Source organism: Sebastes umbrosus, chromosome 9 (assembly GCF_015220745.1).
Source record: "Sebastes umbrosus isolate fSebUmb1 chromosome 9, fSebUmb1.pri, whole genome shotgun sequence".
Taxonomy (NCBI): Eukaryota; Metazoa; Chordata; class Actinopteri; order Perciformes; family Sebastidae; genus Sebastes; species Sebastes umbrosus.
Window position 1 is genome coordinate 9,129,701 of NC_051277.1, and position 15,489 is coordinate 9,145,189.

A 15,489-nucleotide genomic window follows, 5' to 3' on the forward strand; every position below is an offset into this window, starting at 1 on the left:
AAATAATTATATTATAGCAACAGGATTTAAACTGTAACTCCCTGATTTCCGGGTGGGTTCGGCAACAGTGGGACATTTAAGATTTGCCAGTAAATATTTTTTTTTTATCCTGAAAATCTTGCCACAACACAACCTGTCATTAACCCATCACTTTTATTTATGCAACAATATCTTTGTCAAAAGGGGCTGTGACTAAATAGGCTATAAATTGATTGCAGACATTGTACTTTAATGAAGCCATGCTGTCATCTTTGATTTTCCTGATAACTGTATTTTTCAGCACTGTCCCCATATTGTTTAATCTATTGGCAAAACTAGTGCTGTGCCTTCAAGTAAAGTGGGCAATAATATAATTTTTTATTTAATATTGGACACGTATGATGAGGTGGATCATGTTGTTAAAGCTTCATGATCATATCAGAATGAAAGAATGAACATTTTTAAATCATTATTTATTTCATTATTTATTTTCAGAGTCTGTGTCTGTATGACTACACTATAGGAATATTACAACATATTTTCTGAGCTCTACGTCAGATGTACACATCATAGCTGTACATCTATTTTTTTCCTACAGTTTCACAAAAAACATGAGTGAATATTTGTTGTCGTAGTATCCTGGTCCATTTGCCAAAAAGAAGTCCATTTTTGCTGAACCCACCCTAAAAACAATATAGGTAAAACCCCGTCCGTACAATATGGCTGATACCTCAGACAATGTCCATGTCTTTACCTCTCATATCATCAGTATCATCAAAACAGATGATGGACTAGTTTCCTCTCTACTGTAGATGGCACTGTTAACCTTGACTTGCTCTTGGTTGGGACTTCAGCGTTGAGGAAGTAGAGAGGGATAGAAACAGTCTGCTCCTTATTACCGCTACGAGCCCCGGGGACAAATTAATTAAAGCTGGGAATAATAATAATAATAATAATAATAATAACACAGATTATCTTTGTCATCACAGTTATGCTAACAACAGTAATGGAGTTTTTGAAGGGAGCCAGCGGTCGAAATAAATACCCTCCAGCTTTTTATCTTACAGTAAACTCTATAGATGTAAGGCTGGTTTTTGTTCTCCTGCTGTGTTTTTCAGAGCGTGTTGGTGGAGGAGGGTGGTGGGTGAGTGGAGGGAGTTTTAGACGGGAGGGGGGAGGTTCGGGGTTAGGGCCGGAGTGAAAGGCAAGTGTGTTATTGTAACAGAGCTTATGAGGGAGTCAAGAGGAGGGCAGTGTGCCGATCGCACGCTAGGCTGCATGATTCACAGAAGAGGCCTGAACACGAACCCTCTGGACGCCCCCCCCCCCCACTCCCCTGCTTCTGAAATCCCAACCGTCAGCTTGCATTATGGGAATAATACCAAAGTGATGGCGAATCACCTCACGTCACCTCTCGTGTGGGCGACTCCATCCATCTGGGGTTAATTGGCACCCTAACCTGTGGACAACTTCAAAACAGACAGAAATTACCTCAATTTAGACTGTTGTTCTGCACTCTGAGGGTAGACAAAACATCACTGAACTTCACGTGTGAGAGATTAACAAAAAGAAACAGCCAAGAAAAAAGGCATTTTCTCACCTTGTAGTGGCATTTTTAAACAGTTGCTCCTCACAATACGGTGGAAAAACCTGCAGATTACAAGGCTTTATTCAGGCTGAGATAATACTTTCATCTTATAGCCTTATGAAACCCTTTCATGACCCCTTTGACAATTTCAAAAATGCATGATGGTCAATTATAAATCAAGCTTTTAATTCCTGAATATCTAACCTTAGGGGGAATGTGAGATTTCACATGGCAGCAATCACTCCTGGAAGTTGTTCGTGTCTGCAAATGTCACTGAATGCATGCAATATTATTTAATCACGTCAGTATATTAGACATGTCCTGCAGCAGCCACCTCGCCCTGTTACATGATCTGAACTGATGAACCCGCATTGAGACAAAGGGAACCCAGCCCCGTCTCGTGACCGGTGCTCGAACCTCTTTTCATGTTGCCTGTAAAAAAAGGGGGACGGCTGACCTCATGCGCTGCCGGGATATTACTTTACATGTTCGTCAGGCCGCGCCCTCGCTGTCGGCTCGTGAATGATTCGAGCCTGTCGAGCACGTCACTGCATCGCTTCCTGTGCACCGTGCACGCCACAATAGCTGGTCACCAAAGCCTAATGGAAGACAGGTGTTGAGAGAGAGAGGAGAGAGAGGCCGAGTAAATTAAAGATGACTAAAAAAGAAGACTTTTAAAGCTTTATCCAAAATCAGAATAATCCGTTAAGGGTCGGGAGATTGAAATGATATTGGTTTCTCCCGCTCATCAATAGTTAATTCAATCAAATTGTAATGCAAGCTGGCAAATTTGCCCAAGTTATGAATTCCTGATAATTGTGAAAGATAAATGTTCTTTGTCCTCTTTACTTCTCCACAATCCAATTAGGATTGGATGCGGAGAAAATCAGATGACTGTATGCTCTGGAGCAAGATGAAGTTAGCTTAGCTGCTCATTAGCCATTTCCTTGAGCCCTCTTGTAATATTGTCTTACCAGAGTTAGCTTTGGTCTGAATCACTAATCAAGTGCACACATCCGGTGTTTGATGAAATTTTTACCTATTCCCAAAGCATTTCCTCTTCCCGCAAAAATTCATTAGTTTCAGCTGGGAAAGGAAAACGGGGGAGTCGTGCACATATTGAGTTGAGTTACTTTGTCTCTTTTCTTTTTCTCTCCTGCTCATTCCTTCAATCTGATAACATCCTCTCTTCTTTTTTTTCACCCTGAAAGTTTCTTGTCCTCTTTGTTGTCCCCCCATTATTGTCTATCTCTGTTTCTTCCCAGAGAAATCTCAGATCTCTGAAGCTCTCTGGTGAAAACAAATCACTGTGTTGTCTGTTCTGTGGACGCCCTCTCTGTTTTGACTGGAAGTGGACTCCCATGTGGGAATAAGGTGGGAAGAACATTATAGGCAGACATCCACTGCAAAAAATATCCACTTTATCAAGTTGGCTATAGGATAATATTTACGACAATACGTCATCTATTGTGCATTATTTTCCTTTTTTTAAAGATCGTTTGGACATATTTATGGAAATATAAAATTCAAGGTTTGAGAGGACATTTCTCATGGCAACAGTTGACTGACATTTGGGGGCCGCCGTTGCTAGGAGACACATTGTCAATTTCCGTGGTGCGCTAACTGACTGGAGCACGTCTTAGTCCTGCATACATCCTACGAATGTTGATACAAGACGTTTCTTTCCACAAGCCTGCATAGCATTGGTTAAGACATCTATGACTTTACAACATTGGACATTTGAGAGGACCCGTCGTGCTGTTAAGTTTGTATTCCACTCAGACAGTAGAAGCTAGCCTAGCTTGTTAACTTCAGCACTGATTCCCACTTGACGTAACCTTTTGCTTAGTTTAAAACCTGATCAGTAATAGGCAGCGCTCTCCTAGTGCTGTGTTTGTTCCACATTTTGCAATCAAGGAGGTCTTGCTGTTACCTCAGCACTCTGTGCATTACTCATGCAACCCGGTAACACGCCGAAGCGTGTAATAAATCTGCCTGTCCATCAGAGGAGAGCGTCAGTGTCCTGTTTTTGCCTTGCTGAGGTGTGAATATTACACGCGTGAATGAAGGTGCAGTACCAGCACGGGGTCACAAACAAAACACCAGCCTCAAACACCGGTTTCCTAGTTGAAAGTCCTGTGTTTGTTGGACCCATCCATCATAAGCAGTCTTTCTCACTCTTTATTCTACATCACTAGCTCTGAGTGTAACATATTTACGCGGATGCATTTACATTGCAATCAGCACAGTCTACATGACATGCCAAAAGCAAGAACAGCGTTCTTATTGCACGCTTCTGCCTTGCATTATCATGTCGTTCATACGCTTTTTCGTGGGACCGGGCTGACAGGTATGGAGTAACGTAGGGATCACGATTTAAGATGTCAATTTATCTGGATTCATTTTAGATGTTTTTAAGAGGCATGTGGGACGCCACTACGAGCAAAAAGCAAAGATGAAGCAAGATCTCAAACTTCTTCGTGTAAATTCCTGAAACGATTGAAAAGAGGAAACACTGAAATTTCTAGCACCATTTTCTTTTTGCATGTATTGAAGGAATAAATGCATGACATTCTCTCTACAATACAATACTAAAATAGTGGGTCAGTTGGACATTTCTTGCAGTGTAGAAACCAGAGAGCGGCCTGGTATGTACATAGCAATTACATCCCAGCACCCTGTGCAGAGTACATAGCTGAAAACACACCGAGAAAGGGTCACTGCCCAGGGGATCGAGGTTTGCCCATTAAAACATCATCAGACAATGCAGTTTATTTAAAGAGACATATGACTCTCCACTGCTTCTGTTTACCCGCCCTCCACTGGAGAGCAAAGATAATACCGTTTTGGAAATCAAAGAGAAAATGGAAACTGTAATTTCAAGTAAGTGAAGTCACCACGGGTCAAAAGTTGCGTGTACGGACGAAGCTGATTTATTTATTTACAGTGTGGACAGAGAGAGGATGAGCTCCTGGGGGTTTAGTCTCCTTCAAAAAAATGCTTTATGTCCATCCTGGAAACTATTTTGGCTTCTGGAGTTTATTGCTCCCGATTTTAAAAACGTGGATGGGTTGAATTGCAGGATAGTTGCTTTACTGTAGTACATATTTCCCTTTGGAATGAGAACTGTCACTTCATATGCTGTCAGACCCATCTATGTCCCTCACCTTCACCCAGATAAATCAATCAACATGGACACCCCCATGGCGCCCCTGGAGGGTCCGTCACCCTGCTGCATGCCCACCCTATCTGGAATATTCAGCTCAGATAGAAGATTTGCTCCCTCTAATTTGTCCTGTCAGTGAATCAGGAGCCTCCCTTCCTTCACTGCTCCGTGTCACCCTTTCTTATAACACGCCGACCGGCCTGATGCGTGCAGATAGTGTCTTTGTTCTTGAGGAGCGCCGGCTGTTTTCGTTGGCGACCATTTGTGTGTGTGTGTGTTGAATGAATAGCAGGTCTTCTGCAGGGCAACGCCGCAGCGTACAGTGAGAGAACTGAGAGAAAAGAGGAAAAAAAGAAATGCTCTGTGAGTGGATCAATTAAATGCATCTTTCTTAGATTTAGGCAGCGCTCCAGTTTCCACTCCTGACTTCTCATTTACACGAAGAGCTCATTCAACACAAAACAATGTTGAATGGAACACAGCTGTTTCCTGTTGTGTAATAGGGCTGGGCGATATGGCCAACATCTTCTATCACGATGTATAATTAATTTCATATCTCGATATATATCACGATATAGCATGTTTTCTGGTAATTCAATGTGGTAAAGCTTATTTTCCTGCGTGTATGAAATACTTGACAAAAAGTACTGAGTATTTTCTCATTTTCTCTATTTTCTTAAGAACTTCATTGCAAAATAAACCTTTTTAAGTGAAATTATAGAGAAAAAAAGAATTAAATACAGGCCTAGCCTATATGATATAGAAACAATACAGAAAAATTATAGATATTTTTATATAGTTGTGACGATATATATCGCCATATTGCCCAGCCCTATTGGTTAATTAAACATAAAGTCTTTCATTGATATCATAGATAATAAAATCTACAATAAAATCCACAATGAATATACATTAAATGCATATACTATATCTACAACATATTTCTATACTTCCATGTCAGTTCTTTAACAAAAAAGCCGTTGCAATGTAGCTCTCTAATGCACTTTTAGCTATTTGTATGGGAGAGTTGCACACCCAGTAATGGATGATGATTAGCTTTTGCTTCTTTTGAGTATGAATGCACTTATTTTAAGTCACCTTGGCAACCCCGTCTTCGACAAAATTAAGTTCCCATGCAAATAAACAAAATACGTTTTGTGGGAAACATATTTTCTCCCAGATTACGGTTGCAGTTTTAAACAGCTTTAAAGATGTGATTAACGTTGTAAATGAAAAAAAAAAAAAAAAAAAAAAAAAATGCAACAAAACTACTTAGTTAGGTTTAGGCAACAAAAAGACTGGGTTAGGCTTAGAAAACAAATCATGGTTTGGCTTAAAATTACTTAAAACTAAACAAAAATGCAAGAAATGACTAATTCAGATGTAATTTAGATGTATGGGAATGTATTTTTAGGAGACAGGGCTGACTTTGGACAAAACAGTCTGTCAAATTCATGTAATGTGGTTTAAAATGCCTCAAATTCTTGCTTGGCAAAATGTATTTTTATTTATAAAAGTCAGCTTAATTTTTTAGTCAGAAGGCGGTGTTGAAGTTGCCAGAGTGCACACACACATACATATATATAACTACACACACTTACACAAGAGAAGTCTTAAATCTTATATATTTTTGTGGTTTATTTGCTGTAAAGCACATTTCTTTTTGCAGAAATGCTTTATCTCAGAGCTTACCTTATCTTGACCTAACCCCTGTACACATCCCCCTCCCCCACTCGACATCAATCAGATGTGTGAGAGGCATCCTGGTAATTTGTTAACCTTTATCCAGCGACCTCTGCTGACCTCAGGATCACCCTGACAGTGAGACTGGGAGCACTGGACTGGATTTGTTCAGGAAAACAGACAGAAATGAAATACAGTCTAATGTATTTGCTCTCCAACTTCTAATTCTAATTAACATCAGTGAAAAGGCATCATTCTGTATTTGCTGGTGTGTTACAAGATACTGTGATCACAAATACACACGTAACTAAATTAATCTAAACATGCAACACTGACGATTTTTTATCATATAAGCAAATATCACCTCATATAAAATTAGACGTTCCCACAATCGGAGCACAATTTGACATTCAGAATCAGTTTCGTGATGAAATTAAAAAACAAGATGTGTTCTTATTATCTTTTTTCAATTACAAGGCGAAGGCAAAGAAAATGCAGTTCATTTCTCTGCTGGATTATTATTCAAGGCACAACGCTGGCTCACTGCTAACTCTGAGAGCAAATGCTCTATGCCGATGCATATTCATATGTTTAACATACAGACATGCATCCCTAATGATGTAGGAGAGGGTAGAATGCAATAAAGCTCATTAATACGTTTTGCCATGCCAGTCAGCCCTCGGCACGACAACGCTGCGTCAAATCGAGCTAATTCAATTCTCCAGTAAAGAACGATGGAGATGTGAGATGAAAACAGAGAGAGACGTTGCAGTGTGTTTACTCTTTCAGTCGGAAAATTTGTAGTTTATAATTATTATTTCTCCCGGCGAGTTTCTCTTTTATAAAGCTACTCTGAAGATTTTTTGTTAACTCTTCACATGAGACATTTACAATCACCCATTTCCAATTAATCTGGTTTTTGCTGTTGAGTCAGGGAGAGCAATCCTCCACATTTTGAAATACCGTAAATTATTTTAAATTATATATTATTTGAAAAGGCCAAATTGAAGTGTGTGAATCAAGGTTGAATGTTTGCATGTAATTCCAGGGAAATTAGTGAAATAACAGCATTATTTTCAAGATGCATTTGCTATTCAGTATCATGGTTAATCTCATCTGGGATAAACATACTTATGGATGCTGGATATATATTTTTGTATAGGGAACCAAATGCATAAAATACAAATAAATTGCTTGTGAAATGATAGTTCATGAAACAGTCTTCCGTTGACCTCTGACATTTGAGCACACACCAAATGCACTCAACCATAATACAAGTCAAAAAACTGTAAAATAGGACACAAACCAGCCCTATACACAGAAGCTATGAGCTGCCTAGAAACTTCATTTACATTTGCAAAAAAACACAGTAAAGTGCTTTTTGCAATAAAAGGAGCCCAACCTAAACACTGGGCTTTGTTTAGTAGTCTCCCTAACTTCATAAAAGCTACTTAACCAATTTCCAGGGTAGTAAAACCTTTAGTAAAATCTCATTCTGATGAGGCAGGTGTCAAAATTAGGGCTGTCAAGTTTAACGTGATAATAACGTGTTAACGCAAATTTGTAATATCTTTAAAGCCTTAATGCGACTTGATTTTTAGGTTTAGTTTTTTTAGGCTCAGTTTTAAAGCAAGAGTGAAGATACTGGTATCATATGAAACTAGAAAACCAAAACTAGAAAAGGAATCCATTGGTACCAACCATGTTATACTAACTTATGCTAAATAACGCTCCAAACTTGCACTACATTTTCGAGAGGAAATGTCCATTTTCAAAGGGGTCCCTTGACCTCTGACTTCAAGATATGTGAATGAAAATGGGTTCTATGGATACCCACGAGTCTCCTCTTTACAGACATGCCCACTTTATGATAATCACATGCAGTTTGGGGCAAGTCATAGTCAAGTCAGCACACTGACAGCTGTTGTTGCCTGTTGGGCTGCAGTTTGCCATGTTATGATTTGAGCATATTTTTTTATGCTAAATGCAGTACCTGTGAGGATTTCTGGATCAATACCTGTCATTGTTTTGTGTTGTTAGTTGATTCCCTATAATAAATATATACATTTGCATAAAGTAAGCATGTTTGTCCACTCCCATGTTGATAAGAGTATTACATACTTGACAAATCTCCCTTTAAGGTGCATTTTGAATGGATAAAAAATGTGCGATTAATTTGCGATTAATCATGATTAATCATGGGCAATCATGCGATTAATCACAATTAAATATTTTAATCGATTGACAGCCAAAATTAGTCACAATTGTGAGCTAATGAATATCTGGTAGATCTAGACCTTCCTGCCTGCTCCTCACTCACTGCCTTATCAGAATAGGATGCTAGTCTTTAAATCACAAGAGTAGTTGGTATACGGGCCCTTCCCACTAAAACCTTCTCTTATCTCTATACGTGCCCTGTCACTTTTGGTTTTAAGATTTAACATGAACCAGCCCCTGGTGTTAGGGGTTAGACAACCAGACATCTCGTCCAGCCGGAGTGGGCAGACATCAGTAATGGCCGAGGACTTTGTTTATAAATTATTAATGATTTTCTCCCCTCCCTGTCATTTTGGACAGGCTGCGAGACGAGCCGATGCCTCTCCTGTTTGCGTGGCAGCGCGCTCCTCAAACAGATTGCAATTTATTCCTCTGCAGTTTGTCCGTCAAGGCTAACTCTGACAACATAATCCCAAACTAATCCGCCATGTTCAGTTTTTCTTGTTGGCTCTCATGCAAACTGCTCTGCCAAATCCCGCTACCTGTCAGCCTGGCCTTGCGATGGGGAGCCCAGACGAGCTGCCAGCCCTGCTGCAGTGGCTCCCGTGGGGGGGGAGGAGAGAGGGAGGAGGGAGAGGCATGGTGCCTGGGTAGACTTAACCCCTGCCTCCCTCCCTGTAATCCACTGTAAACAGCCAGAGCCTTAGAAGGGCTAACTGCACTAATCAAGCCCCAAGCTCGCCCAGTCACTATCATACACAGTGCCCTAAGAACTAGAGATTTGAGCAGCTACTGCAGTGTGTGTGCAGGGTATGAGTGTGTGTGTGTGGAGCAGAGGGGCCCATTGACAGCTCCTAATCCCCAAGGAGCGAGAAAGGTGCCAACATGAGGCAAAGATGGGTCCCTACAATGGCCAACTAGAGCCAGAGGAGTTTTCCATGACTTACAATATTAAAAACTGGAGGAAACCACACCGTTACACCTCGTGACTCTAGATATTTCCATATTTTTCAGTAAAAATATCTCATCAACCCTCTACTTATCCCATGATACCAAATTGGAAGGCAACAATTTGGAGGATAAACAAATATCTTTACAGTAAATTATAGAGTAAACATGCAAAATAGATACTCACACGCCAGAAGGCTGGGTTGAACTCCAGTAATTCTATTTCCCCCAAAAGAAAACCAGCCACTCAATATTCTCTCCCAGCCTTTGGAGAGCCACATTTAAATTTCCCTCACACCCTCTCTCAGTCTCTCTGACAGTGACCCAAAATCCACAGGAAGAACATAAAAGGCCTGACAGTAGTCAAAGGCAGAGGGAGGCGAGCTAAGCCCACTCCCCCATCAACAAAAACCAAAGTTTCAAGAACTGACTGGACACAAGCAGTAAAACTTTAACTACTGCTTGTTTTTTTTTCCTCCTTCTCTTTCATTGTTCCCAGTAATGAGCAGATTCAGTGGGGTGTGGGGGTCTGAGAGTCAAAAGCCCACTTTGTCAGTGTCCATCAAGAGGTATCAGTAGATTTCTAGGTGATACAGACACAAGTGGCTGTTTTGTGAATTAATAAATGTATTTTTGTGTGTAACAAAGATAGAATGCTATATGTAGATGCCCAAAAATTCAATGTATATGTCAAAAAATAAAATGTACCTTAAGGGGAGATTTGTCAAGTATTTTATACTCTTATCAACATGGGAGTGGGCTAATATGCTTGCTTTATGCAAATGTATGCATATATTTATTATTGGAAATCAACTAACAACACAAAACAATGACAAATTTTGTCCAGAAACCCTCACAGGTACTGCATTTAGCATAAAACAATATGCAAAAATCACAACATGGCAAACTGCAGCCCAACAGGCAACAACAGCTGTCAGTGTGTCAGTGTGCTGACTTGACTATGACTTGCCCCAAACTGCATGTGATTATCATAAAGTGGTCATGTCTGTAAAGGGGAGACTCGTGGGTACCCATAGAACCCATTTTCATTCACATATCTTGAGGTCAGAGGTCAAGGGACCCCTTTGAAAATGACCATGACAGTTTTTCTTCGCCAAAATGTAGCGCAAGTTGCACCGTTATTTAACCTCCTTCGCGACAAGCTCGTATGACATGATTGGTACCAATGGATTCCTTAGATTTTCTAGTTTCATATGATGCCAGTATCTTCACTCGTTAGCTTCGACAGCCCAAATGCAAACCTATCTATATGGTCCTCTAAAGAAACTGGGGCATTAACACTGAAGGCCCATGGACACACTGGAAACCTGGAGGCTCCGTGTGGACACACTGATTCCTGTTCTGTGTAACAATGCGGTCGCTTCATCCACTTTCTAACTCCTGAGACTGTGGGAAAGCTCCGGACAAATATGTTTGCCACTTAAGCGCTTCAGATAAAAGTGGCCTTCAAGGGTGGAGCTTAGGAGAGTGTTGAGATGACGGCGAGGAAGCTGGACAGAACTGCGGGGAAAATGCGAACATGACAAGCAGCTGATAAGAGTCCTCCAGCGGGTTAACACCAGAGCTTGTAACTGGGATTGCCCCGAGAAGCCCTCTTAGGAAGGCCTGGCATCTGCACGATAGCACAAGCCCTGGCGCTCACACGAGTGTTGCACACAGCGGGTCCGGAGGGCGGTTTGGACGGAAGCATCCAGCACACCTCTGAGAACGATGTGGGGCAGAAAGACCAGATGTTGCACTGGATCTAATGAGTGAACTTGCTTCCTTTCTGCATGCACTGTAACACTATAAACATCTGTTTCCTTACAGTATTGCTACAAGCACTTATGAAACACTAAATAATCAGGTATGACTGACTTTTCTTTAAAGTTAGTTGAATCAATATTAAGTGAATGCTATTTAAATATTATCATGTTTCATTTAACAACAACAAAATGTTATCCGATAGATGCTTCATAACAGTTTTGCCAGGTCACAAGTGAAAAAAAGTGGCATTCAAAAAAGTCTTGCTTACAATCAACCTGATCCCAGGGGAAGGTGTATAAATAGCATGATATTTTAACCTTTTCGCTTGTCATTTGTACGCCTCTTTTGCATGTCATTTTTACGCCACGCAACAAAAACTACGGTAACCTCCGTAGTTAGGTTTAGGCAACAAAACCCCTTACTTTGGTTTAGGAAAAACATAATGGTTGGGCTTGAAATAAGTATGTAAACTACATAACATTAGTATGGAAAGTCACAAATGTTCCAAACGTCACTAACGTACCTTCAAAATAACTCAACAACTATTTAAGACACAAACACCGGTTTCCCTCCTACCCGCCATAAGCAGTCTTTCTCACTTTTTATTCCACGACTCCAGCTCTGAGCGTAGCATATTTAGGTGAATGTGTTTACATTGCAATGGTCTGTCTCTATATGTCAGCCCTGTGATAGTCTGGCGACCTGTCCAGTATGTACCCCGCCTTTGCACAATGTCAGCTGGGATCGGCTCCGCTGTGTCTTCAAGATAAATAGTGCATACTACTTATATATTCTTGCCGTATGGCTAATATCAAAATGTGGAATATGTTCAGTAAAACATGTGAAAACATTACTCTGACCCGATTTGTGCATTTGCTCCAGTTATGAGACTTCTATTCCTGGCTGTTGGCAAATCCAGAGAATTCAATAGATATGCAAGCACATTATACCTGTAGATCTTCTGCAGCGTTGTTCCATATCTTATATTCTTTCACCCAATACACCACAGAACAAATGCCACAAGACCAGAAAGGACAAGAAAAAAGCAATAAAAAGTGAGTGATGGCCATTGATATTTCAGGCTGAAGAAATCCCGCGTCAGGAGACTTTGCTTGGCTTTACATAAACAGGGTAATAAATAGATCGATCACACATAGCGAGGGAGATTCATGTCACATTAAGTGACGGGACGTTGAACATAGGCCCGGCTATGTCTCATTACTCAGAGGACGCTTCCCTGGGGGAGGGTGTGTGTGTGTGTGTGTGGTGAAGGTGGTGGAGATAGCAGTTTGCGTGTGAGGAGACAGGCACAGTACAGCGGCCAGCTGCTGCTGCAGACACATCACTGCTGTAGGCTGAAAAGCACATCGACAGAGGAATACAGATAAAGCGCAGACGCATTGACATGCGTCTGGCACAGCTTATGATGGTCTGTAATCGACACAAATAATGAAATCATATCTCTAATGTCACAGATTTGAATAATAATTTGAGCAGCCCTCCAACAGATACGTATAGTGATGAGGTAATACTAGTTATCTCTACATAAAAATGTATGGGAGTTTTGACGAAGCCGTAGGTTTTTGTAATTTCTTCAGAAGTTTTGATTCCTTTCAGAAAGCAATTTGAGTATCTCTGCATTTGCCAATATATTTTACAATGTGAATCTCGCATAAATCTCTATATAATACACATCTAATACCAATGAGCCAAAAGGCTTTTATTTTCTTGTAGTATAGACCAGTTATCTCTTTGATTCTTCTTGGATTATGGGCTCTAAACACACTTCATTCACAGGTTAAGCAATTTCAGAGGCAAGACAGAAGCAGGATTTCTGATATACTTGGGTTTATTCTCCATTAAACCCAATATTCATTTACAGAGCCGATTGGCTTTCAATTATTTAAACTCTGTCAACAGGGCTTATTGCTGAAGGGGGCCTGGTGATCGGCTTCCTCTTTGCTTGCACACCATGTAACAAAAATCCAAACGTGGTTTTGCTAAGTGTAGCTTGTGACCTTTGTGGCCTTGTTGGATCTCCACTGGTGTACTGCAGCGCTGGGGATTTCCCATGTGTCGCTGCCCAGCGCTGTAAGGCTGAGTCCTGTTGCTTTAGATAGCAGTTTGATTTACAACGAAGTGAGGTATCGCTAGTGGTCTGCCATAAGCCATCGCTGGAAGTGGTCAGAGGCGTGTAAGATAGAGTTTACAGTTCTGAGAAGGACTCTGGGGCGTATAAGGTTGTGCATGCAGGTGACATTTCCATCCCGGTCTCATTTAGTCTTGGTCTGCTGGCCTCTTATGAATGGCGATGGCAATCCAAGCATCCGAGTGGGCATTAGCAGGTTGTAAATCCTGGCTCCTCCTGCCTCGTAAATCAAAATCTCCAATGACGCAAGAGGTGCTGCCTCGTCTTGCAGGAGATCTTTATCAACGTAGACATGCACAAGATTAACTCGATGCCTTCGGAGACAGGGTTAAGGACGTTTAATTTTGGGTGTAGTCTGATATGACCCCTATCACACATCGCAGCGCTGGTGTCACATGTTTTCTTTTCCATTCCCTTTAAATCAAAACCTTCAACATGCATGGTTATATCAAGCAGACAATGCTTAGTGTGAAAATAAATGGATGATGGCAAGTTTTCAGACAGGTGAAAAATGAAAGTGACCACACGGCACAATTGGCGGAGGGCTTTCGCATCCACATTTAGACCCCTGGTGACTTCTCACTAACAGCTGCTGTAAAACATGAATTCATCAGATAATCCCTCCAAAGCCCAGCGGTCAAGCCGAGGCATTCTGGGTCTCGAGCGCTCTCGTAAATGAAATACCACCTGCACCAGCAATTTCAAACGTGCAACGGAGTAAAGTTATATTTAGGTAAGAACATGAAGGACCTTGATCCCTTAACAAAATAAAAGCTTGACAGCTAAGCTCTTCAACAGAAGTCAATATTGTTGAAGTCAGATGATGTACAACAGGGGTGCTGTGAGGACTACGGCTAAGACAAGCAACTGTCCAGCCTGGTCTCACTCTCACGGCGTCTTGATACCGGCGCACAAGGCACCGTTCAGCGTCTGTTATATTATAAAGAGCAAGAAGTCCACTAAGGGTGGGAGGGACGAGACAAGGGACTGTTACTCAAAAATGTAATTATTTTTACTGATGACGTTATGTCACATGACGCTATGCCACTGAGACACATGACGTTACGAGCACAGATTACATTACGTTACAAGCTTACTTATTTGAAGCCAAACCATGATGTTAAATCTAACCAAGAATTGTTTTTGCCCAACGTAAACCATGTGTTACACCGTTAACCACCACTGTTTCCCAACGTAAACCATGTGTTACACCGTTACCACCACTGTTTCCCAACGTAAACCATGTGTTACACCTTGAAAAGCAAAACATTAACCTTGCGCGAAAATTCTGCGTCAAGATACTACGCAAAAGCCAGTAGTGCCCAAGCGGCAAAATATGGCTAAGTATGGATGAGATCACGTTGAACTGTCAGACAGCAGACAATATCAGAAGGATCAGTCCATCTCACTACCGTGACTTGACTTTGACAGAGCGCCAATACTCCTGCCATACCACTTGTCTGTTTGGTATGATGGAAATGACGTTATTTAGCAATTTTAGAAACCCCTTAAACCCACACTGAGACTACAGCGATTACATTCTGTGCTGTTAGTTTAGTTGCTAAGACTCATATGTGAAATATGACACAGGAGTACACCCTTTTATTGACTGAATGTTGTATCAATTCTTCAAGCGTGGAGCTGCAGTGGCTGTGTGCTCATTTAACACTGCTGTGGCCTTGAGAACAAACCAATTGAGTCAAGTGAGACGTCCCTCTCTGGAATATTGTAATGCGCGAGTATTACCAGGGGCTCTGCAGACATGTTACAAGTGAGCCTCCAGGACACACACTGCATCTCCTCAATTCTCATCCAGAGATTACGGTCAAGTACAGTCAACGCGCTTAGCACTTCATCTTCTCTTGTCCGTGCACGGCTCTCTGCTTCCACGCCGCATGTGTTAAATGCGTGAGTATAAAAGTGTCTGTACGATTCACACTGCAGCACCTCCTCCTCCTCCTCCTCCTCTGTGAAGAGCAGTAGGGAGGAGGA

At 41.2% G+C, this 15,489-nt stretch overlaps 1 long non-coding RNA gene across 1 annotated transcript in view; it reads right to left on the minus strand.

Annotated features, from left to right (window-relative positions):
- Positions 1 to 497: 497 nt before the first annotated feature.
- LOC119494738 overlaps positions 498 to 15,489 on the minus strand; it is a 205,318-nt gene continuing 190,326 nt past the window's right edge. Inside the window, exons 2-4 of the long non-coding RNA XR_005208284.1 lie at positions 1,772 to 2,166; positions 1,580 to 1,629; positions 498 to 1,438 (exon numbers count right to left, since the gene is read on the minus strand). This is a non-coding gene — a long non-coding RNA (uncharacterized LOC119494738). The remainder of the gene's footprint in view (positions 1,439 to 1,579; positions 1,630 to 1,771; positions 2,167 to 15,489) is intronic.